Raw genomic sequence first — 26,101 nt, 5'->3', positions numbered from 1 at the left:
AAATACCCAAAAGCCACAATGGCACATACAAGATAAGAAACATCCTTACGTCTGCTTCCTCCTAAATGCTGTACAAGTCCTGGGCTTCCTCAATACTGCAACAAAGTGGTAATTTTCTTTAATATTTTTGGGACCTCTATGTGGACCTCAATTTCCCCTATGTATTGCATTGTTACTTGGGGAGGGAGGAGGACAGGACTTGTTTGCTCTAAGTGCAGGCTAAAAGACACAGGTATGAATGATCCCTAGCTATCTGAGCCTGAATGAATCATTAAAAAGAACTGGCCAAGGCCAACCTCATGTCAATGGAAAATCCGAAAAGGCAATGGAAAACCCAATCACCAAGACAGGGAAGCTGAACAAAGACCCCGGCTCGAGAACAAAGGACTGGAAAGCTGTAAGGTGGGGGATAAAAGTTGGCTGCTGGAAGAAGTCGGGGCTCTCACTTGGGAAGTGACCAAGGAGGTCAGACAGAGACACAGAGCCTGAACAACAGGATTCACTACAGATTGGCTGGGCTCTGTGCTAACCAGAATGGTCTCTGCTTTAACCTTCATTTCTCTATGCTAACCTATGCTGTGTTCCAGTTGACTAATAAACCCTACTGTTTTGACAATGCTGTTTGAGTGTTACTGCAAATGTTTGGTGAGGTGCATTAATCCTTGAAGAGTGTACAAGTCTCTTTCAGGAGTCCATCTCAGCTGAACTCGCTGAACAGAGCTCAAGATGTAAAGTAGGAGTGCTGGAGCCCCAGAGATTCGGTCTAAGGAGGCAAGTGAGGCTGCATGGCCTACCCTGTGGAAGAACAGTGAGACACTTTCAGGGTCTGGCACACAGAGCAAGTTCCTCCTAAAGACTTTCCCAAAGCTGGGTGCATACCACTGAATCTGTGGATCCATGACAAACAGCTCTACTGGTGATGGACTTTGCTATTTCACTCGTAGAAAAGCCTCCAATAAGGAGTATTTGTGTCGGGTGTGCTCCTGCACACACACACACAAATTTTGAGCCATATGCACATGGAGAAATTTTAGAAGTGACTGTTTGTTGGATGCCACATTTAGAAATTTCTTCCATGGAGGTCTACCAATCATCTGGTATTTCTTGCATCCAACCTTAGATCCTGTCCCTTGCTGTCTTTCTGCAGTTTTCACACAATTACTGTTGTCTTATCTGCCAAAGATTTTGATTACAGAATTAGCTTTGTCAAATCCTTTTAGGACCTGCCTCAAGTACTCAGCAGCCAGTAAATCGTATGTGTGGAATTTGTCTCCAGCCATCATTTGTACAACAGCCATGTCATCTCTGATGTACATTGGTTTCTTTCTTGCATCTGATGTTATGTGCAATCCAGTAGCATCTGTGGACGTGATTCAGGGTCAAATGTGTTTGCTATACAGTTGATGACATGACATGAGCATGTAACATACTCTTCATCCCTCTTCAGTGCAGACGCAAGGACTTGTTTGTGGACTTTGTCTTTCTTACTTAGGCCACTTCCATCTCATAGCTTTTGGATATTCATAACACGAAGCTGTGTATTGTCATCTCTAACACTCATATTGACCTATGCATCAGTCTCACTGAATTAGACAGCTAATTTCTAGAATATTTCACAGGCTAGTACTGCACACACAGACAATTACAAATGAGAATCTTCTGCCATGCAGACTAGATGCTCCACTGTATGTACTAAAACTAACAAAATGGAGAAACATTACATTAGGAATTCATATGCATTTCTATCACTATGCAGTACAAACTATGTGCATGCAATCTACTGCTATCGGTGCACAATTGGCAGTGGGAGACTGATCAGCAAATTTCAACTGAAAATATAGAAAACTATTATAATCACTTACGAGACACTGACAATTAAGAATATGTGATGGAAAAACATTTCATGTAAGTATATTGCAAAATATTGATTTTCACCATCTTTGCCCCATGCTAAACAGCTTCATCATTTCTGAAAAAAATCTGCCCATGCAAAACCAATAAAAATCATGTAATATATTGCAGTTTAGCAGAGTTTGCAGCTTCTTGGAACCTTTCAGTCCCTTGGTGCTGGTTGCCACAGAAGCAGAAACTTGGCTCTTAGCCCTGGGATCCAAGACCTAACTAGATCCAAAAGATCTAGCTTTGAGGTTTTCCTTGAACAGGAGAAGCTGAGAGTGAGTCTTCCTATCCTTGTGGGCTCCTAGAGTAAATATTTAGCAGATCAAACACACAGAAGGTGAATATCCTTCTCCCAGCCACTTGAAGCACTGCACATGGCAGGAAGCATGCTTCTTGAAACCTGACTTCCTTTTTTTTTTTTTTTGGTTCCTCCATAACCTGGAACCTAGAAAAAACACATATTGCTAACTTTCCTAAACTATGCTAAGTAGAAAAAAACTTCAAATCCAAAGAGATCAGAGTGGTTCACATCTGTCCAGGCACGTAATTGGAAGGATCTGAGGTGGTGAGGGAATACTGCCCCTTTACAGCCTCGTCCTCAGTGTGTTGTGACTCTGACGGGAAGAGTGCGGGGGGGGGGGGGGGGGGGCGCGCGCGTGGGACCTCTCTAGTGGACAGTCGTAAAAAAGGTTTTACCGTAAAGCACCACAAGCCAGCACAGCACCTCTAAGTGGGAATATACAGAGCCATTTAAAGAAGAACCAACTTTTGCATCCAAAATATCTGCATGTTGCACAAGTTCTATTCAGGATACTCCCATCTAGCAAGTTCTGGGTCAACAGGTAACGGGTTTTTTTAAGAGATATCAGTCAACAATGTAATGGACGGCCATGGAAAAATTTTAGACAGAGCCTAGACTCAAAAACATCCTGTGGTATTAAATAATATATGGAGAAAAAGCAAACAAAAGACAGAAAATTCAAAGGGCATGATAACTAAATCTGTGTGAAATTTCACACCAATTGGCCACCTATTTATTTTGAGGGGAGGGACAATCTAAGGATTTATGCCCTATTTTAAGCCCATTTTAGATCTCATCCATAAAACAGAGTTGCTAACAAGGTGCTTCCATAATATACATTGATATAAACATAAGCAGAGAGTTCGTATCTATATTCAAATTTCTTCAATTTAGAGAGTGTTCAAATCTGAGGTTCAGGCACAGCCCATCATCACATACTTCAAATTTCCCCAGAGCTCAAGGGTGTTTGAATCTAGGTTTTTGGTTTGTTTTGGGTTCCATCATATACTTTATACATGCAAAAGTAAAAGTATTATACTACTTTTGTGGTACATTTTATTATAAAATTAATCTTAAATTATATTAATCAGTAATTAAAAACAAACATGTTGAAATTTAAATCCAGAGGAAGAGTTTAGAACTTTGCATAAATATGTTAACTCAGTTTTATGCCACTTATCTCTAATAAATAAGAGAAATGAAACTCAGACATTAATAAGGAAAATATATCTAGATTTGCAAAAGGGGCATGAAACAATCACCTCAGAAGAACTTCAAAACTGATAAAGCAAGACTGCACCGCCTGCTGTATTACATCTTTCTTGATTAATCAAAGAACCACTCAGACATGAACATGAAAACAATACAGGATTTTTTCCATTCTAGTTGAAGGAACACTCTCACTGATATAATAAATAAGATTGTTGAAGCAGAGGTCCTCCTACCTTGAAATCTGGAATTGAGTTAAATTTCTAAGCGATGAGTGCCTTCCTCCATGTGCCAAAAATCCTGCAAGACACAAAATCAACAAAATTTAGTACTAGATTCCTCAAAACATTCCACTTAACTATCTGGTAAATGACATCTCACATTTTTTTAATTCAAAATTAAATCCCACTGAAGAAAGGGTATATAAAGTCACAATAATATCATCACATGAACAGCTCACAGCTTTCTATAGGGTATTAATGTATCGGCTATCACCTATTAGTACTCCTCACCATTGAAATTCCATAGCTGTAAATATTTAACTGATCAAAATTAATATCACCTGGAGCACGTTTCCATCCCCTCCCCCCGAAATGGTTTTCACGCAAGGAACTGAAAAAAAGTGTAATGTAGTGTTTCCTCCAATATATACACTACGGCATAATATTTAAAAAGAAAGCACTTGTACAATTTTTTTCAGCTACTCAGGAGTATTCTTTTTCTCTGCACTACTAAGCTTTCTGGGTTAACTCCTGAAGGCTTTACTTAGTTTTTATTCAGCTCTTCTTCAAGCGCAACTCTCACTAAAAGGGAGTTAAAACTGAGTCAAGATTTCAGGATTTAGCTATGTTCTTTGTAACAAGTATATAAAGTAGCCGCTTAATGAGTTCATCAGCACTCATCACCTGCTTTCTTTGAAAAGGTCACTTCTAAATATTGTATTTTGACACAGTTTAAAGTCTATAGAAAGTTACTGTATCAAATATATTAGTATTGTCATGTATGCAGAATCCTGCTTGTTGTCATCCACTGGCATATTATCACTGAAGGCTTCACTGATATCTCTGTTGCTGTTTAATAGAAAAAAAGTTGAAAGGAAGACAAGACATATAAACAATCAAAATAATTAATTAAGTGACAGCTAGGGTTGTATCAGGACACATCCAACTCAAAACCTGAAAAGCATGGAAATCAGTTAAGGGACAAGTCTCCTGCATTCCTTGCCAGTGTCACATCACCTACAATGCTGGAAATAACGCATTCCAACATCGCATAAAACTTTCATTTCCACCTCCAACAGATACCAAGAAGCAATACTTACCCAGCTTCATCAAACTCACACTTCAGTGCAAAACCTTAACAGGAACTCCTCAGATGCTCTTATACCAACAGTTTGGCACATCTGACAGTCACACATTCCACACACTCAGGAAGTTATTCTGCCTTAACATTTCTGAACTTACCAACCATTTTCCCATCTCCAGCATACTATTCCTGGGCAAAATAAATGAGAACATCATAACCACTAAATTCCAGCATGTGACATCAGCCAACTTCCTGGATACCTCACAGTCAGGTTCAAACAAGGGCACAGAACAGAGACAGCTCTAGTGGCACTAAAAGATGACCAGTTCTTACAGCCATGGACAGTGGCAGGATCTCCATGATTATGCTGCTGGACTCTCTGCAGCTTTTGACACATTAGATCACTAGGTACTTCCAACCTGCCTACACAACATATCAGAAACAGATGGCCCAGCACTGAAGTGGCTTCCCTCATTCCTCTCTAGCACAGCCTTTAGTGCAGATGGGTAACTGCTCCTCCTCTACAAAGACCTTCACCTGTAGTGTCCCATAGTGAGCTATACTATCCCTTTTCCTCAGTATCTACATGAGACCACTAGGAGAGACAATATGGGCTATCTCCTTCTGAAGAAAAACATTGTAGCCTCTGTATTCAATTTGGAAACAAAACAGTAGTCCAAAACTGGGACTACCAAGCTTTTCATCAGTTGAAAGAAAATCACTGAGTAAAAAAGCCATCAGAGTTATCTATTATGGACTTATTTAACCAGTCTGCTGCTATGTTGTGCTTTCATTTTATGTATAGAACACACACAGAGACACTTCTCCGCCTATAAGATTAGAAGGGCAACTTCTTTCTTTAGGGAATGATGACCCGATGTCACTTGGCTGTTGACACAGGTAGTGAATGATGGGCTGTCTGTCATTAAGGATGTTGTTCTTTCCCGGCGATGGGATAGAAGTCCATAGAATGTAGTGGATTGCTCAACACTAATGCTGTGTTTCCCATCATCCTTCCAGGCTGACATCTCTCCATCACTAATCTTCCTGGCTCCTAGATTGGGAAAAGTTTTGAGAATCAGCCCAGCTTCATTCACCAACAAGAGGACCTGATAACTTTGGATGGTAATTTTATACAGATGGAAAGATGAGATAAGATGTTGTGTGGAAGAAACAACAGGAAACACTGAAGTGATCTCATGTGATGTCTACACCATGAACCCTAACAAGCTCAGAGATTGACTCAATTACCTGTAGGTTCTGAAAAGACTGCATAATGCCTCTTTCAATCTGATTTGCCCCTCTGGAAACAGAAAAGCCTTATGTTGGTAACAAAAATAGACACTATTTAAGTGTATGATGGACTGTGTTGGCATCCACTCTGTCCCAGTTTATAACAAACCCAAAGGATTGAAGACTGTAAAGTGTGATGTGTAGATATGCTGTAACTTTGTCCCTGGAGTTGGCATACAAAAAAAAGGATACACACAAAATCCTCTCTGACTTCTGCTGGCACTTTTGTAAAGACATTTGCAGCTGAAGCTAGTCAAAGGTAGTAAAGAGTACGGGAAATCATAAGAGCTATAACAGAAATGAAGAAATCAGCAATATGATGGCCAAATTGGTATATGCAGATAAGCTTCTTTTGGATCTATTAAGAAATTCCACCTTGGAGACGGCTGCCGGAATGGACTTTTAAGGTTTCTGTTTTGAACTAGTTTTTTCTGATAAATTTGCTCAGACGCTTGAAATACAGCTCTGTCTCTTCCGGATCTTCCCTAGAGTAGGAAAAGAACAGAGTACATGCTTAGAACTTTTTCTGTTTCTTGATGGATTTGTGAATTCCATAGAGTACCAAGAGTGAACTATACTAAAGACTAGAGCTGTGTGGAGGACAGAAATTCTATTTTGCAAAGGATTTTGAGTCAGAACAAAACCCAAAAATTTGGGGGGAAGGGGGGAAAAGAAGAGAGGAATAGTTTCTGATTAAGTGAAACATCTTGTTTTGACAAAATCTGTGTTAGCCTTTCTGCACCGTCAAAAGCTGAACTGATCTGACAGGCTCCTAAGGGGGCAGTCCCATCCCTCTTCACATGACAGACAGGTTTGGTTCTGTCTCCTAACTGTGGACAGACTGGAAACAGTGTGTGGATCTATGAACCTCCAAGCAAAGAACAAAAGCAGATCTAAAAAGTGTCAAGTACCTCATGATCTTGGCAAAAAAGGGCTACAGAGACACTAGTCTACCTTTAACTATATAATAACCATACCTTTATGCAATTAATCTTTAAATTAGATTTCGACAAGTGAAGAAGGCAGTCAATTACTTTTAGTCAAGACAAATACAAGGTTCCTTATGGAGCATGCCTTCACCATACTGCAAATTTGACTGTCCTGGTATTTTAGGTACTCCTGCTAAGATGCAAGAAGGACACAAGCCAAATTCTCAGAAACACCATGTCTCTGCATTGCTATTCTTTCAAGGAAGGGGATCCTGGGTTGGGAAATAGTGTAGGGCCTTGGTTCTGAGTAAGTATCTAAAACCAGACTCATCTTGTTGGGATTGTCTTTGTCTATTTGCAACAGGTTAGAGATAGAAAACAGTTATTTTTCTCCTTTCCATTCTCTAATGAAGCCTCCACTTATTCCCAGCATAAGTTCTCCCTAGTATAAGGCAAGTACTCATGCTTTTTCTGACCTCTTCATAAAACCCAGATGTCTGCAGCCTAATAGAGCTATGGGTATCTGCCTGAGTTCGCAGCCACCACCAATCACCACACCAATCCCGAACACTAGGCTAAATCAAGGACACTGTAGATTCATTTCATTTCTCTTGGGGAAGAGAATCAGCCATGATGGAGGATCTTCTTCCAAAGCTTCATCTGAGACTTTTCCATGAAGGCCTGTCAGTACACAGATGTTAACTGGTAAGCTCTTCATCCGAATGAATCCCTACCTCAGGATTCTGGAGTACAGTACAATGAGTGTGACTAGTCTTCCCTCAAACTATAGCCAGCCTCTACCACCACGCTCTTCTAGACAAAATGGAAGATATAACTTGTGGAGTCCTCTGGAAGGATATAACTTTCCTTACTTGCTTTGAAGACTGGGGTGTATCTATGTGAGCTTCTATCACACCTTCCCCAGTTAGTTCAAAATAGAGCAAGGGCATGTCAATCTGATTAGATGGGGTCTTGCCCAAGGTACTTTCCAATCAAAGCTCGTGCAGATTCTTTAACCACATTTAATTCCAAATCAGCTGTCTTGGGCAACTTTTATACAATATGGGAAAGGTATAACCAGACCTTCTCCAGCAGAGGCAGTTTCTTCTTCCACCATAACAGGCATGAGATTTGGCATCAGACAATATATATTTTAATTTTTTTTTTTTAAAAACAGCCTTCCTGCACAGACAATACAGAGTAGGTACCAATGTATAATGTACCAGGAGACCTGATAACCGCAGGCATTAGAGCTCCTTAACTCATAAGCCAGTTTATGGAAGAGCAGGAGTTAAGCAGAAATGCAACAAAGAGAAAGCTCCTTTGGCACACAGAGGTAAGAAGGAACTGAGTGAAGTGTGCAGAAAGCAGTATTTATACCCTCAAGGAGATGGAGTTCAATCACCCTAGAAAGCCTGGCTCACTACACCTACCCTCCTCAAGATTCAAATTTCTTTAGCAGCTGAGGGATTTCAGCTAGTCTTCTTCTGAAGAGCTAACACCCAGAAGTGAGAATCCCAGCAGACGATATCTACACATAAAGTAAGTTTTCAAATAAAGTTCAATTACTAACAAAACCTTCTATGTACATAAACAAACTATATTACTACAATTTCACTGCCCCTTAAAAACAGTAAACTTCAAAAAGTGCATAAACGTTCTATCTAAAGAAAGCAATGGAAAATAGCACCAGTTTAAAGAACAAATGAAAAACTCCATTCAATGCATATGTTTAAAGTTAAAAGATTCATACAAAATAGTTTAAATTTCAAGAAAAAAGAATTAAACCTATACCTGTACGGCTAAACATATTTTTAAAAGGCTTTAAAAAATTTTTTTTACCGTAACAGTATGGTGAAACAGAATCATTTTTTTTAATCTGAGGATAATTTGTAGAATTATTGTTCTAATGAAATAAAGAAAAGACCTATATAACCAATCATATGCCCCTGCATACTACAGATTTCAGTATTATCACATCTCTATTGGGATTATATGCAGTCAGCAGTTTTTAAAGTAGATCTAAATACCTCTAAGGTGACTTTTCTTTTAAATTCAGTCAGTAAGAGGTATCTCAGTATTACCAAGTGTAGCACTAAGAATTTTACAAATCTAACTATCCTTCAATAATTACATTTGCTTATGGCACTATGCAAAAAAATGGCATATTCAAAGACAGTCTGACCTTGGAAAAAGGGATACACTGACTCTGTCTAGTCTGCATAATAATATATTTATCAGAAAACCCTGCAGGCACTTGTAGGTTTTCATTTCTGTTTACAAACAGGTGTTCAATAACTTCTTGCTTTGTTTGTCTTTACTCTTAACATGTTACCACCACCTGTGGTGAATAAACTAACCACACACACACATAATGCTTTTGGCAATGTTATGCATTTGGGTGTTCTCAGAAAAAACAACTTAATTATTGTTTTAGGGCAATAAAGCCCATCTGTTAAGCTTCTCATATCTATTAACTACAGCAATGAGAGCTGACTCATTACAGTCCATTAAAATTTGCAAACAAATTACTTCAAAGCTTATTATTCAAAAATATCCATAAACAGCTAAATAAAACAATCTTTGCAGTTTATTACTTCATAAGAAGATAGCAAACAAAGAATAAATTAAAGATAATAAATGAGAGCCACCAACATAATGTGAAACATTCTTTTATTTAGGGTTGGATTGCCTCCCTATTCTTCACCCCCCTTGAGAAACCTGCTGGATATATTAGCTTTTCTGCAGGTAACCCATGGGGACTCCCCATATGTAGATCCGAAAGTCCAGGAAAAAAGAGGAATGGTGCTGTGGTGGCAGCTAACTCCCTAATGCAAGAAAAGTGGAAGGTCTACACATCTCTATGGGAGACGTCTTAGCCCAAAATAATATAATGTTTATATAGTATCTTTCATCCCAAAAGTTCCCGAAGTTCTTTACAAACTACATGTATATGAATCGCTCCAGACTTCTAAGAATCCTGAGAGATGGTATATTTGGTGGAACTTAGCATATGTGTAGTGCACAGCAATAATACATGTTAATTTAATACAGTAAGTGAACAATACTGTAACTATATCCAAATAAAACTACAGTTGGAATCTAGGTAGATGAATATAATTGCCCACCTTGGAATCTAGCCCGGACATTGACTTAACACTCCCATCTGCTGCACAAAGTGCCCCAATATCTTTAAAGAGCAGAAGAAAGCTCAACAAAAACCATTTCCATTTGGTTAGGTAACATTTTCTGGTGAAGTCCTTTCTGCTATTAGCAAGAGGGAGTTGCTTGACTTCAGCGCAGGAACGTTCTAAACTTGATGCCTATTCAAAAACCAATCTGCAAGATGAAGTGCATTCACGTTGGGATGTCTGATTATATCATTCTCCTGGGTCAAGAGACCTGGGAAGGATGAAATGCTGATAGGTGTACAGGTGCTGATGATATACATAGGAGACCCAGAAACCAGAAACCCAAATAGTCTGGACTATTTGGGGGCGATGTTGAATCTTCCATAAAATCCGAGGTAGTAGTGGGATGAGAGGGAAGGAATAGCTGAAATTATCTGTCTAAGACAGTAGAAGATCATCGCCTCTAGAGTGTTTCCTTTAAGCTCTCCTGGAGTAATGCATACTGTATTTCCTGTTTGCCATCCCAAGTGAGGGCTCCCCACTCAGTGAAAATGCTGTTCACCACCAAACCGTGTAACTCCCACTTGTGATCAACAATGAATACCTGCTGTGGTGGTCTGTAGGGATACTTATGGGATTTCCTCTTCGGATCTGTTGTAGATATACCCAGAGTGGGGAAGGTTGCCAAAGTCCTTTAGTGAGCGCAGAGACTCATCTGTCTTTTCACTGAAAAGGTTGGTCTCATCAAAGGACAAGTGTTCGAGTGTTCTGGACCTCCCTGGGAAACAACAAACAGTATTGCCATGATTCCCACTGCATTACGATGGCAGCTGCCATTGACCTCAACATGGTGATGCCTGCATCAACTGCAGATTGCAGAAAAGTACTGGCCACCAGCTTGCCTTCATCAATAAGTGCATGAAATTGAGCCCTGAAATTGGGGTGACTCTTGGGTGTTGCTGCCTACACCTTGTTGTGGCAGACTGAACAACTAAGGAGTTTGGCAGGGAGTGGGTAAATAGAAACTGCACTCCCTTAGCCAGGACAAAGCAATGCTTCCTGGTCCCTTTGCGGGTAGGGGCACATGCTGATATTGCATGCCATATGGTTGCTGCTGGTTCCAGTATGGCTTCATTCACTGAGAGTGCTATATGGCTAGATCCCGTTGGTTGCAGGAAGTCTATGGAGTTTGTGTTGCATGTTCTAGAACACTGCTAAAGAGATTTGGAACTCCTGTGCCATCCTGCATAGCAGCCCCTGGAATTGCTTGTGGTCATCTGGAGGGGACAGTGAAGCTGGAGCAACCACCTCACTGGGAGATGAGGAAGATATCTTTGTAGGTACCAGTGGAATCAGTTCAGTCTTCCTCTTCTATAGGGTCAGGAGGAATCTCTGGTTGCTCTCTTGGAGGGGTGGAGTGGTATGACTCCCTATTAAATCACTCACAGACTTTGGGAATTATGCGTATGTGTCCCATGGGCCCCAGTAGGAAGGGTGAAAAGTAGGTTGCAGAGGTCCCCAAAACATATGGTATCATCAGTCCTGGGACAGGGTAGAAAGGGGCATGCCTGGTTCCAGGAAGCCCCGAATCTCCTGTCTGGAATGATCTCCCTTAGAGGAAGCAATAATAGTTCATCTGTTTGATATGATTGCCTTGATGATGAGAAGGCTAGATCCAGCTCACCTGGCGAAGCCATCAGTTCCGTCAAAGGAAATTCACAGCTAATAGACTTCTCCCACAGCCTGTTTTTCTTGGTAGGGTCAAAATCTCCCTGGTGAGGGATGGGACTGACAGGGAAGAAAGGGGATCCAGGAGAACAAAAGTGTCCTCTGAAGTAGTGTGTCTCTCCACTCTCCCTGAGTGTGTAGCCTGCCTGTATCAACAGAGATGACATAGGAAGGCATTGACTTGGCAGATGCGTACAGGATTCTGGCACTACTGCCAATGGCTGAGGATTCCAAAAGGTGCTCTTTGTCCATACTGGCAGTTCTCCATCTCTCGATCTAGATAGTACTGCTGGGGGAGTTGTTGCCAGTGCAGAGCCCATTACCAGGGGAGCCTTGGTCCTATGTCCCTTTTTATAATGGCACTTGGACTTACGACATCCTAAATTATTAAGGCCTAGGCACAAACACTTGCCCAATTTGGATGAGGTCAAGGAGGGATCCGTCCTCTTTGGAGTAGATTTAGAGGGGGATCTTCTCTTTACATAGAGCATTCCCTGCTCTCCTGACAACACATTGAGAGATGATACATAGGCATAAGCTCTCTCGCTCTTGAGCCAGGCCTCATGCTAGGAGGTGCACTGCTTGATGACTCTGACAGATATACAGGAGAGGTCCCCCATCCTGGGTTTGACTGGGGCCTCATAGCCTTTTCCATTAGGTGATATTTGAGTCAGAATTCCCATGCCTGATGGGTCTCACCAGGGAAGCAGCAATAGATACCTGGCAGAGATACATGCTTACCCAAGGAAGTATAGGTAGCATTGGTGGCTGTCTCTAAGTGAAAAGGAGAGGGGACAGGAGATGCAGTTTTTAAAGCCCAGTATTCTGGGCATAATCTAATTCCCGTACTGGAAGTCAAAGGGCTTCCCCCCCGGGTGGAGAACCTAACTAAAGTCTTACTACACTAATAAAAATATAAACACTAACTGCACCAAGAATAAAAACTGACAAACTCTGAAATATTTATAGGTTTGAAAACAAGGAGGCTGAAAAGAAAAGAGAAATCCCAGACCCTAGAGGCTTCAACTCATGCCATGTGCTGGTAAGAAGCAATTGAAGAAGCAGTCAGTCCACCCCACACCTTGTGCCCTCCATGCAGAGCACAAGAAAAGCAGGAGTACAGGTGCAGAGCAACGGACACTGCACATAGGAATTCTCCAGTCCCAAACACATGAAGCACAGGTCTACCCACAGAGAACTATAGAGCAGTTGAAGAAGAAAATAATCTTCTTACCCATGCGATTAATGTACTTTAAAAAAGAGTTTAAAAAACTATTAAAAAATGTATTTTACTGAGTGCACAAAAACCTGTCTGTAGAACAGTGATATATACTCAGAGCTTCTAACTTATAATTGACAGAAATATTAATATTTCTTTTGGATTCTATATAGTTCATGCTGAACTACATCTAACTTCTTTAATATTTGAACAAACATTGTTGTCAATAGTAAATGTTTATTGTCACAAAGCAAAAACAAACTATAATTATTTCAGAAATGAGAAACTTCAATTGAAACTTAATTTTAAAAAAAGTTTAAAATAGTTTCAGGTACTATAACTGCCCCTCGGCACTCAGTGACTTTACAACTATGTTCTTCCCCACCCCCATCCTGTTACCATGAAAAAGACAAGACACACACCCGAACTGAATTTGACTAATTATGTAGGAGAAACAGTAAAAGTGATTATAGTAACTACTGTCAAACACAAAATAAACTGAAAATATTGGAGAAAAATATTTTTCTCTATGTTGGATAAACAATTCAGACAGAACTTGGATATTTTTAAATTGCCAATGTCACTAATATAAAGAATAGGAGAAAATCAAGGCATGAAAATAAAGTTAGGATTTTACAATTTCAGGTGCTCTCTATGATTCTAGGGCTTTCCTCAACATACCGCAAAGTCTAAGATTTCCATTTTAAAAATATGTAAATATATAGATATCATAGTGTAAACAGATGTGCTGCTACTTACTTAACCTAGACATGCAGAGAAACTCCTCCAGTCAACAAATGGCCAAATTCTGACATCATTAGTTACTGCTCAAGCATAATTCTGATAAATTCAAATGGGGATCTTGTCTAAATAATGGCTGCAGGACTGGTTAAAATAATAGCAGCAAAGTTGTGAAATCACCCCTTCTTCATCACAATCCCCTCAATAAGCTGTGAAATGGAAGGGCTAACTGGGACTGTTAAGCATAAAATTTACTCCCAGTCACCCCCATTCTAAAAAAAAATGAATGCAAAGTTAAGGTTCCACACAGTTAAATAACAGAGTCAGGAAATACAAAACTTAAGTTTCCAACAGAAATGTTAACTCAGCTGTACTGCACATACATAATATCTTCAATTCCTCTTTTATTGGTTAAATATTTAGTTTGAAATATTGTTTATTGTTTTACACACACACACACACACACACACACACACCCCCCCCCCCCATAAAATATAAAGGACATACAACACAGTCAGATTAAATTGCAGTTGCCAGCTAAACTTTTGCATTTCTTTGACTTTGTGATTTTGTCTCTAAAACCTTTATGATGCCTTTATGAAATTAGAGTTTGTGAAAAACAGATTGGAAGAAAATCCTGGGAATTGACTAGCTTGAGAGAGAAAATTAAACTGAGCTTTCATAGAATCATAGAACATTAGGGTTGGAAGGAACCTCAGGAGGTCATCTAGTCCAACCCCCTGCTCAAAGCAGGAATAAACCCAACTAAATCACCCCAGCCAGGGTTTTGTCAAGCCACACCTTAAAAACCCCTAAAGAATGAAGATTCCACTACCTCCCTAGGTAACCCATTCCAGTGCTTCACCACCCACCTAATGAAAAAGGTTTTCTTGATAAGCAACCTAGACCTCCCCCACTGCAACTGGAGACCATTGCTCCTAGTTCTGTCATCTACTATCACTGAGAACAGCCTAGCTCCATCCACCTGGAACCCCCTTTCAGGTAACTAGGCTGCTATCAAATCCCCCTCACTCTTCTCTTCTTCAGACTAAACAAGACTAGTTCCCTCAGCCTGCCTCTTCCTCATAAGTCATGTGCTCCCGCTTCCTAATAATTTTTGTTGCCCTCTGCTGGACTCTCTTCAATTTGTCCACATCCTTCTTTAGTGGGGGTCCCAAAACTGGACACAACACTCCAAATTGTGCTTTAGGTCACTCTAAACAGCTTTAGGTCACTTATTTCCAAGTGCCATTAAAACAACAGCCCCAAGAATAAGAGCGATGGATGGCACTACCTCAGAAAGTATGTGTTCCACACTTGAGTGAGGCAAGTACTCTGCCTGTTCAGAAGGAAAGCAACATATGAAAATTGTAACAGTAATATAATGTAACCTTCTATGATCATATTATACCCATTCTTCTATATCTAGTTTTTAAAAATGTAGGTTGGGGGAAAGAAAACCAAAGTGACATTATTTTGGATTTCTGAAGAAATGCATATCAAACCCTCAGACCACATACTGATTCATGAAACTAATTATTATGATTACAACAAACATGTTACAGAATAAACAAATGAAATACAATGAAATCTGAGATTTTCAATTTTTGGAGCAGTGGAGATTACCAACCTTAGCACCATCTGTTCTACAGTACTACTGCTGAAAAAAACTAAGAGAATGTAAGAACTGTCTCAGATTGGATGTCTGGACAAAGGTGGGCAAAGCAGAATGAAAGGCTGGCAAAATGAAAAGGAGAAGACCATAAAGTGGGGAGAGGCATTCACTCACCCCTCAGCGCAGAAATACTTCCAAACCAGATGTTGAGTTGAGGAGCAGAGACTGACTGCTTCTAAATCACCCTCCCAGTTTCTTTTCATGCTTCCTTCACTATCCCTCTGGAATGCCTCTTCTCTACTCCCTCAGGAATACACAAGCAGAGGTGCCAATGGATCTCTCTCTTCCAGCATGGGACATGTGGTAAATGTTTATGCATTCAGGGTGGGAAATGTAAAAAAGGAAGCTACCAGGAGGAGAGAGCAAAACCAAGGGAAGAAACTGGAAGGAAAAGGAGAAAGAACACAGAGAAGAAGAGAAGGGAAGAATCTCAGATAAAGGAAGAAGGAACTTTGAGGGAGAAAGTAAAGTGGGAGGGGAGGAATTATGAGATGGGACAAGAGAGGGAAGGTATAGGAAAGACCAGAGAATAAAAACGAAAAAAAATGGAAAGCAAATCCTGCAAGAATACACAGAAAAAGACAAGAGGAAAAAAGAGCTAAGTTATAGACAACAAAATCAAGTGATATGCAGGAATGGTATGAGGGGAAGAGCGCTATGGACAAACCTGCTACAGAAGGAATAAGTGTATTAAAACAGATGTATTTTTACCAGTTATAGCACATTATTTTTTTCAAGTCCTACTTCTATTGCATTATACCTAACAGACTCCTTCCTACTGTCTCCAGATGACCTAGTTACAGAGCTGCAATTCAGTACTCAGGGCTACAGAAAGAAGGAACATCATGACTGCTTTCACTATGCTTTATGAACATGACTGCACTAACAAAATGTCTGTAACCTAATGTGTGGTAAGCATAAAAACGCAGTGATAAAAAAGAGGAATGAATTTTTTTTTTTAAATCAAGCACACAGAAGTAGCATATTTAAACAGTTCTACTGAATTTATTTGATTACAGGGTCAGAGGATAGTTGTGGCTCCATGCAAATACAGACAACATCCAATGGACAGTTGGCTTAAAGATGTATATCCCTACAGACGCCCAAACCCTCAGATGTGCTCTATATTCAGACTGGGTTTCAAGCAAATCTTGTCCCCAGCATATAAAATTTTAAGATTTTAATGTGCCAAACAATAGATTCTTTGAGTAAACTAGAGAAAGAGAAAAAGGAGGAGGTAGGAATGAACAGACACTATCCAGACTTCGAAGGAATTATAAACTCTCCACTTTACTAGAACTACGGTTTTCATTTGCAAAGCTTATGACAACACAGATCATCTTTTAGAGACCAAAATCATTGTATTGCTGAAGAAAGGGATTTAAGTAACCCTTTGTGTCACTTTGCTTCATTTTTGATCTGCAAGGCTGCTACCAAGAGGAAATTTGTTTTGCAGCAATCTCCCTGTAATAGGGTGGCAGCTGGAGGGCCTGGGGCTAACCAACCCTGATTACCAAAGAGGAGCACCTGGGTTGAATGAGGTGCTTCCCTATAAAGAGCAGCAGGAAGCTCAGGAAACTGCAGAGGGTGAGAAAGACTCCTGCAGGACAGACTCAGATCAGAGGAGCTTGGAAGCCAGAGCCAGAAAGCTGAGTGCTCCAGCCAATAAAGCCTGGGAATTGAATCAGAGAAGAGAAGACAGACCTCTCAGAAAGGAGGGACTGAGCTGAGCCCAGCTTAATAAAGTTTAAAGACTATGTTTGTTTCAGACTACCAGAGAGAGAAACCACTTGAGCTCTGTCCGTGACAGATTTTGTTGCCAACCTGAGCGGAATTGGCAAAGGGCAAATCAAAGGGACCAAGGAGAACAGCAACTCAAACATCAGGAAGGCTGCGCAATTTTCTTAGGCTTAGTACACACTTACCAGGAAATTCAGTGACAGTCGATGGGAGTTACGCAAGCTACTCAAAGTAGCTCCCGTCGACTTCCTAATAATCTTCCCTTTAGCGCACCATCTCCACTGCACTGTGTTGACGGGAAATGCATTCCCATTGACACAGTGCTATGCCTTTTGAGGAGGTGGTTTAATTGAATCGACTTCCGGATCGATTGAGCGGGTCTTCACTGCCATTCAATCGATCCAGATAGATCAATCTAACGGCGGCGAATTTGCCTGCATCAGTGTGTGCATACTCTTAGTCAAGAGGGAAGGGTTTGGAGCTTAGACGGCCACTGCAGACTGTGACACAGAGTCAACCTCAAATCACCTATGTAGTTTTAAAGAACTTCAACACTATACTCAAATTTTTACAGTCATTATTTGCACCGGGCAACTAACCGTACATGTCAAATGTATTAATTTTTCTAACACATTCTTACTTTTCCTCTCCTCCTTGACCACCCTCTCCATGTTTACTTCGTAACAGCACTTCTTTACATGTAAGGCAAATAAATGCACATTATCATAGTGCAAGTAACCTACTGGGCTTAAATACAGGAAGAAGTTCCTGCTGATAAAAATTTATTCCAAATAAGAACTCAAATAAGAAAAGAAAGAGAAAAAAATTAAGGGAGCAGGGAATCAAGCAGAGATAGCTAAGGGTATTCAAGAAAAGTTTTGAGCTGTTAGGAGCTTTCAGATTCAGAAGATCTGATCCAGAAGGAAGTTTTGTAGAGATTTCACCTCTAGTGAAGAGTCTACATGACATGCTCAGAAATACATTAAATATATGCCCTTCAATGACCAAACCACAAAGAGTTATGAACTAAGCCACTGTACATGCACAATCAACAGTGTAGTGTATGACTTCATAAATGCATAGATTCAAGGCCAGAAGACCCATTGTGGTAATCTAAACTGACATATAACAAAGCCATAACATCCTCAAAATAATTCCTAGAAAATATCTTTTAGAAAAATATCCAATCTTGATTTAAAAATAGTCAGTGATTGAGAATCAATCACGACCCGTTGGTAAATTGATCCAATGATTAATTACACTCACAGTTAAAAATGTACACCTTATTTCCAGTATGAATTTGTCTAGCTTACATTTCCAGCCATTGGAACATGTTATATCTTTCTCTGCTAGACTGAAGAGCCCATAATTAAATATTTGTTCCCTATGCAGATACTAACAGACTGTAATCAACCCACCTCTTAAATTTTCTCTGTCTTAAACTAAATAGATTGAGCTCCTTCCGTCTTTTACTATAAGGCAGGTTTTCAATCCATTTAATCATTCTCATGGCTTGTCTCTGAACCCCCTCCAATTTACCAACATCCTTTCAGAATTGAGGACACCAGAACTGGACACAGTATTCCCGCAGCAGTCGCACCAGTACCAAACACAGAGGTAAAATAACCTCTCTATTCCTACCTGAGATTCCCTTTTATGCATTCAAGAATCGCATTAGCCCTTTTGGCCACAGCATCGCACTGGGAGCTCATGTTAAGCTGATTATCCACCACTACCCTCAAATCTTTTTCAAAATCACTGCTTCCCAGGGTCGAGCCCACCCATTCTATACACATGGCCTACATTTTTTGTTCCTAGTGCATACTTTTACATTGAACCATATTAAAACACATATTGTTTGCTTGCACCCAGTTTACCAAGAGATACAAACTGCAGTGTCAGTGACCTGTCCTCTTCTTTATTTACCACTCTCCCAATTTTTCTGTCATCAGTAAACTTTACCATTGATAATTTTATATTTTCTTCTATAAATCTGCTGAACTTGATTAGATTTTATTTGCCTGTTTAGCTATTAAAAACCATCTAAACAAGTGAAGATGGCCATTCAACAGCTAGCCATGGATTAAGAATTCAGTTTCCAGCTGGAATATTTTTAATATCAGTATGAAAACAAAAAACACAAACATATATAAATGCAAGTTTGATAATCACACTTTTGTACATAAAGACTTCTTATTTCCCGTCCCAATTTGAAGCAACATTTTCAAGGAGAAACAGCTTCCATCAAAACTCAATGTACATTGTCTGCATTTTCAATGACAAAAGCGTTTTTCAGTGCATTGTTGGTGACTAAATCAGAAGCACCAGTCAACTTAAAATAGTGTGACCAACCCCACTGACAGGAGTCACTATGATTTCTGTGGAATATCACCTACTAGATAGTCTAGCAATATGATAGATGCATTACAAGTGAAGCAGGAGCTCCAAGCACTAAACTATTCTGGCTCTAGTCCTTCCTGGGTTACCATAAACACTCAGTCTGAACAATAAGAACGGATTGTTTTACGAGGACTACCAGAAACACACACCACAGTTACCCTACACACTACTTTTTAAGTTAGAAACAAAGGAGGAATGAAAAATTCCTAACTCGGCCCCTAAGAACAGTCCAGTACAAAGGGGATTTGGGGCCAAATGCTCAACTGGTATCCATTAGCCTAACATCAACGGAGTTATACACCATTTGGGGGGGGTCTGTCCCATTAGCTATATCCTGATACTCTGACTTGCAATCAACTTTTCATAATCAAGTACAGATCTATTCAACAATGGAAAAGTAAAAGCTAATTTCCTCCTTCCTTTCATAAATGGAGTCAGTGAGTAGTTAATGAGCAGTAAATTCACACCCTCGCTTGCAGCATACTAATATCTATGCATAGACAAGCCCTTAGATGGCTCACAGAACTAGTCAGACAAGGTTCTCTTCCCCAAAGAATTTAAAATCTAGAACTTAGACATGACATAAACGAGGGAGTGAACAAAGTAAATTCCATAAATATGATCATGCAGTGACTCATTCAACTTTCTGTCAATAATTAGTCTAAAAACTACATGTTGTTTGCAGTATTGATCCAAATAAAAGATATTACCTCAGCCATCTTGTCTCTCTGAACAACTGTCTATATAGTTACCTATCTCTAATGCTAACATTTGTTTTCACAGTTTTAACTGGGGTATTAGCAATGCTAACAGTTTATGAAAACCAAGTAATATTAAAATTGCATTTCATATTGATAAAATGATATTAAATGGTATTTTCCTGAATACTAATATGAACAAATCTGTTCCCTTCTTAGCTGAACATACATACATATAATAATCCCACTCATACTGTCTATGCCTTTTAGTGGAGAGTGAATCGCCTTCTCATTAGTTTGTTTATAGGACAAAAGAAGAAAGTGCTTCATAAAGTAAAAAAAGCTCCTGTCGCCAAATAAGTCCAACCCAGTCCTCTACAAAGTGTGACAACAGGGTGAGAGCTGTAAAATGGAAAATTGGGCGATCTCTGAGAGATATCCAGGGGAACTTGGACAGGAACAGGAGTAATATTTTTTCTAGGCACAAACATGGTAGATATGACTTCTGTAAGAATAAAAATGTGTGTCTTAATAAAAAACAACAATCTATTTGGTCACTTTACTTGAATTCTAATTCTTCTTTCCACATACCATGGCAGCAATGCACTTGAAGATAAAAATACATGGAGGGATATAGGCAAAACTGTGTGCTCTCATACACTTCTTTAAACAGACTTGATTTTTAAAAACTAAATATTGATGGGTTATAGACCCAGTATGTATGTTTTAAGATCAACCTTAAATAAAACTAACAAACAGTAGTAATTAGGTTATCATACATGTACACTATAAGGGAATTCACATAACAGACAAGAACATCTCCAAGAGTGAAAAATGAATAAATAGCACGCATAGAAACATCTGTTTGTATACTTAGCCACATACATAATAAACCTTGAAAACAGTTTGCATATAAATTTAGTCCTACATAATGTTTCTTCAAAAGAATAGAATAGCCCATAGCAGACAAATAATTCATTCTATAAATGTCAGTTTGTTTTGGTATGTGTTATGGGTAATAAAAATCACTGCAGAAAGAACATCTTGATACTCCATGTTTATTTTCCATCAGTAACTTACAGAATAATTATGCTTATTTGACCAACAAAAATCAAGATTTTTCTAAATGCAAGTGCTGCATGCTCAGTTTCATAACTGAAAAACCAAGCTGTATCCCTCTTCACACATCCTCGTCAACAGTACAAATCCTGAAACCAATATATCATTGTTATTGATGATACTATAGGAAGGCGCAGTTCTGCACAATGGTACAGTAGAACCTCAGAGTTGTGAACATCTCAGGAATGGAGGTTGTTTGTAACTCTGAAATGTTCATAATTCTGAACAAAACATAATGGTTGTTCTTTCAAAAGTTTACAACTGGACATTGCCTTAATACAGCTTTGAAACTTTAATATGCAGAAGAAAAATGCTGCTGTCCCTTTATTTTTTGTAGTAGTATATGTTTAACAGCACTGTACTGTATTTGCCTTTTTTTTTTTTTTTTTTTTTTTAAATAAATCTGCTGCTGCCTGATTGCAACTTTCCAGTTCCAAATGAGCTGTGTGGTTGACTGGTCAGTTCATAATTCTGGTGTTCGTAATTCTGAGGTTCTACCATATGTAAGGGAAAAAACATGAACAAAACAAAACTGCTATTTTGAATTACTCCTTTCCTAGACTTTAACTACTTTCTGCCATTTTCCAAATGGCAATGTTTCTCTACTAAATCATACACACCCACATCCCAGTTGTTTGTAGTTCTTGGTACATTCAACAATTACCTGATGCAGCCGAATCAGGGCCATGAAAAAATTATTTTCAAATGTGATATTGTTCATAAAAATGACATTATACAGTTCTAGGCTTCTTCTTCAATCACTGTATAACACATTTTCAAAGTTTACACGTTCAAACGATGGTTTTTCAAATTGCCAGTTCTGCAAACACCACCTGGGTTTTTTAAGTCAAGGAGGATTCTCTCTGCTACACACACCACTAATAAAGGTTCTGCAAACTGAATATATCTAATAACTCTGTTGATGTGGGAAGCAGAACAGAATACAGCTTGCTGTCCCACAGCTCTGTTAGCTTTGCAATGCCGGCAACTCTAAAACTTGGTTTTGTCAGTATTATAAACCAGATAGGATACAAAGGCAAACAAAGAAAAGATTTCCTGAATAAGGTTTTGATTGATTGGTTAGTGTTGTTTTTAAATCTCTCACCTGCAAACTTTGCACAGTTTATCAATGTAAACTTACATCCTTTTACTGTTACCCCTTTTCCCCTGCTCAGCCTCTTCACCATCTGCTACATGCATGTGTTGGATTTTGTCTTAATCTAGTTTGTAAAGTTCTTCATACAGCGCTTAGCAAATTGGGGGGATGACCTTGACTGAGGCCTCTGGGTACTAGCTCCCATAATATAAAGAATAAATACGACAAGCTTCTGAGTATACTGAATAAAATAAGTTCTTACTACTATTTATTTTTGAGACAAGGTGGGTGAAGTAATATCTTTTACTGGACCAACTTCTGCTACTGAGAGAGACAAGCTTGTGAGCTTGCACAGAGCTCTTCTTCAGGTCTTTAGAAGAGCTCTGTGTAAGCTTGAAAGCTTGTCTTTCTCAATAACAGAAGTTGGTCCAGTAAAAGACATTACCTCACCCACCTTGTCTAATACCCTGAGACCAACACGGCAACAACAGCACTGCATACAACTATTTTATTCTTGTTATTCCTGCAGACCCAATATAAGTAAGAGTGTAAAAGCTGGACTCAAATCAACAGAATTGTTTAGTTCTTTCTAATACCAACATAAATCAGTTACACCAGTGAAACACTAAGAACAACCATGAGGTTGTACCGATAAAAGCCACGGGCATAATTTGTCCTGCAGAACCTTCATTCCTGGTGATGTGCAAGAAGGAATGGTCCTCACTATACTTTCAGTTCCAAGGTTGAGTTTCAGAGCTAGGAATTAGAAAAGTAAAAAAAGAACCGCACTACCCCAAGTCTTCAGAATTGCCTTCAGAACAGACCCATGTTTTAAGGATTCTAAGCTAAGTTAACTCAGCCATGTTGCACAGCCTGTAAATTTTGTGGTTTACATTTAATTAGATCAATATATATTAAACTGAAGATGCATTTAGAAATTCAGTTCTGTTGCTGCTGTAAGAATAGGCATTAATCCAGCTATGATTCAATTACAATCTTGTACCTTCTTTCTTCAGCTGCCTACAGCGGCAGTGTTTAAGTCCTTATTCTGTGTGGTGGGCATTAGTCTCCTTTTGAAACAGGAATATTGTGAACACCAGACAAAAATATTCTTGTAGGTGCTGCAATCTTACACCTATGCATCAGAGTGTATAATATGTTCTGCAAATAACAGATGCTAGTAGCTAATGCTACTTTAAATTAAATCCATCTCTGACAGTCTGAATTGGGGAAGAACATGACGAAAGCTGACAATGCTCTTAGAGGCTTATTGTAAAAGATTTTTTTCCCAGTGTCTGCAGAGTATGCAATTAGGTCTCTCTCGATTGTATTTGAAGTGCAACAAACATTCAAAGTGATATGTATCTGTATTAGTTGATACCCAAACCCACCCTCTTAAGGAACAACCTTACACCAAATTATTTTGATAGCAGATGTTTTTTAGGACTGCAATTGTAGAAGATATTTTAAAAAATATATATATTTTCATAGTTGCCCCTTTTCCTAAACCTCTAAAGCCAAAAGGTATTTTTAAATCCCCAGAGGACTTTCTGATGCTTTATCAGCTGCCTGGTTAATGGGAGCTAAGTGATGAGGATGTGTGTTGGGGGAAGGTGGGGTTGTAAAAATAGTTACCCAAAATTATTTATAATTTATATTTTGTAAGCTCCCAAAGGTCTCAGTCAGGATTGGGACCACATTGTGCTTGATGCCGTTCAAACACAGTTTTCCCCTGTATGGCTAACTATCCAAACAGGATGAAAGCGGTTCTTCTACTACCTGTCAGAAATCTGATGGACACAGGATTGGAAAAAGCAAACAGTTATTTCACAGGACGATGGAAAGCTGAGACAATGGCTAGATGGACTCCAATGGAACTGACAGCTAACCCCTTTTGTTTCAGAAACAAGAGCTAGTCCAACACATGCTGAATAGGAGCTTGAACTGGAGAAATACCTTCCTCTCTGGACCAAATGAAGAATCTCTTCCAATTAGAAATTTAAGTAGTCGTAGTTGAAGTCTTTCTGCTATTTAGAAGAATTTTCTACACTCCCTTAGAACAACCTACTTCAAAGGATGTCAACCATGAAGCTCCACAAGCCCTGGGTCCTGGGAGATTATATCCACATCCCACGGGAGTGACAGTGGAGGTCTGACCGATTGGGCTAGTAATGTTAAGAACCAAGATTAACAGGATCATGAAGAAGCTTTAAATATAAGGTGAGCACAATCTTTTTTGACTTTGGACAAGACCTTGGGCAGGGGCAGAATTGGCGGGAGTCATACACCAGGCCCTTCAATCAGGAAGACTGGTCCACTGGGGAACAAAAAAGATGACGTTTTTGTCTGCTCTTGCTGCAAACAGGTCCACTGGGGTGTTCCCCACAGCTGGAAAATAGACAGACACATCTGGACAAAGAGACCACTTGTGGTGACTTGTAAATGACCTGCCTAGGTGATCTGCCAGAGCATACTCAACCCCTGAAAGGTAAGCATCTTTCAGGCTGATGCAGAAATTCCAAAGCAGAATCATCTCTTGGCATAACTTCCATCAACTGAACTCCCCCATTGTTTGATTACACAGAACATAGCTGCTGTGTTTTCTGTGAGCACCTACAAATTTTGCCCCACTGATATGCAGAAGGAAGGCCATGCAAGCCAAAGAGATGATCCAAAGCTCACTGACATTTATATGGCGCTTTAGATCTTGGACAGACCAAAGACCTTCTGTCTGAAAGGGACTGAAGTGACCTCTCCATCCTAGACCCGATGCATCTGTGACTACCATGAGTACCTGTTGTGGAGGAGGTCCTTATGATGTCCATATGACGACAGGCCGGTGTATACACCAAGGCTAGCCAGCCTTGTAGTTCCTTGAAGTGTAGCCTGGTATGCTGCACCATGTAAATGCACACCGCCATGTGCCCTAAAAGCTTGAGGAAGTTTTGTACAGGATGTGCCTTTAGATCTAAAGCAATGACCCACATTGTTTGGCATTTCAACCCCAGCAGGAAAGCCTTAGCACTGTACAGTCCAGGACTGCACCAATAAATTATATTCTCTGTATTGGAGTAAAAGTAGTTTTATCTGTATTGATTAGGAGGCCCCACACATCAAAGGTGGACTTACAGTGATCATGTTGGACAGTACCTGAGACCTGGACTGGCCTCTTACTAGCCATTCATCTAGGTAAGGGACTAAGGAATCCTGCCTGCTACCACAGCCATCCACTTCATGAACATGTGAGGAGCTGCTGACAGGCCAAAGGACAACACTGTGAATTGGTAGTTGGATCCTTAGACCATGATCCTGAGGAATTTTCAATGTCTCTTGTGAATTGCCATGTGAAAATAAGCATCTTTTAAGTCAAGAGTCACATACCAGTCCCCGGGATCTAGGGAAGGAATAAAAGTAGCCACGGTGACCATCTGGAATTTTATTTCCTTTAGGAACTTGTTTAGCTGTCTTAAAGCTAAAATAGGCCTGAGACCTACCTTCACTTTCACGATTAGGATTCCTCTGAGCAACATGAGAGCTTAGAGCTTCCTCTAAGGCTCCTATGAGAAGAGGAGCCTGGACTTCCTGAAATAGCATGTTCTTGTCAGAGGGGTCCCTGAA

The 26,101-nt window shown here is 39.6% G+C and overlaps 1 protein-coding gene across 1 annotated transcript in view; it reads right to left on the bottom strand.

Annotated features, from left to right (window-relative positions):
- Positions 1–26,101, bottom strand: part of TANC2 (tetratricopeptide repeat, ankyrin repeat and coiled-coil containing 2) — a 492,680-nt gene that overhangs the window by 429,513 nt on the left and 37,066 nt on the right. The window contains exon 2 of the mRNA XM_067540990.1: positions 3,646–3,709. The gene's annotated coding sequence lies outside the window, so the exon portion shown is untranslated. The remainder of the gene's footprint in view (positions 1–3,645; positions 3,710–26,101) is intronic.

Source organism: Emydura macquarii, unplaced genomic scaffold, assembly GCF_026122565.2.
Source record: "Emydura macquarii macquarii isolate MOO-44397 ecotype Brisbane River unplaced genomic scaffold, CSIRO-AGI_Emac_v2 contig_629, whole genome shotgun sequence".
In the NCBI taxonomy this organism is placed as follows: Eukaryota; Metazoa; Chordata; order Testudines; family Chelidae; genus Emydura; species Emydura macquarii.
This window is presented reverse-complemented; position numbering and strand designations above follow the sequence as displayed.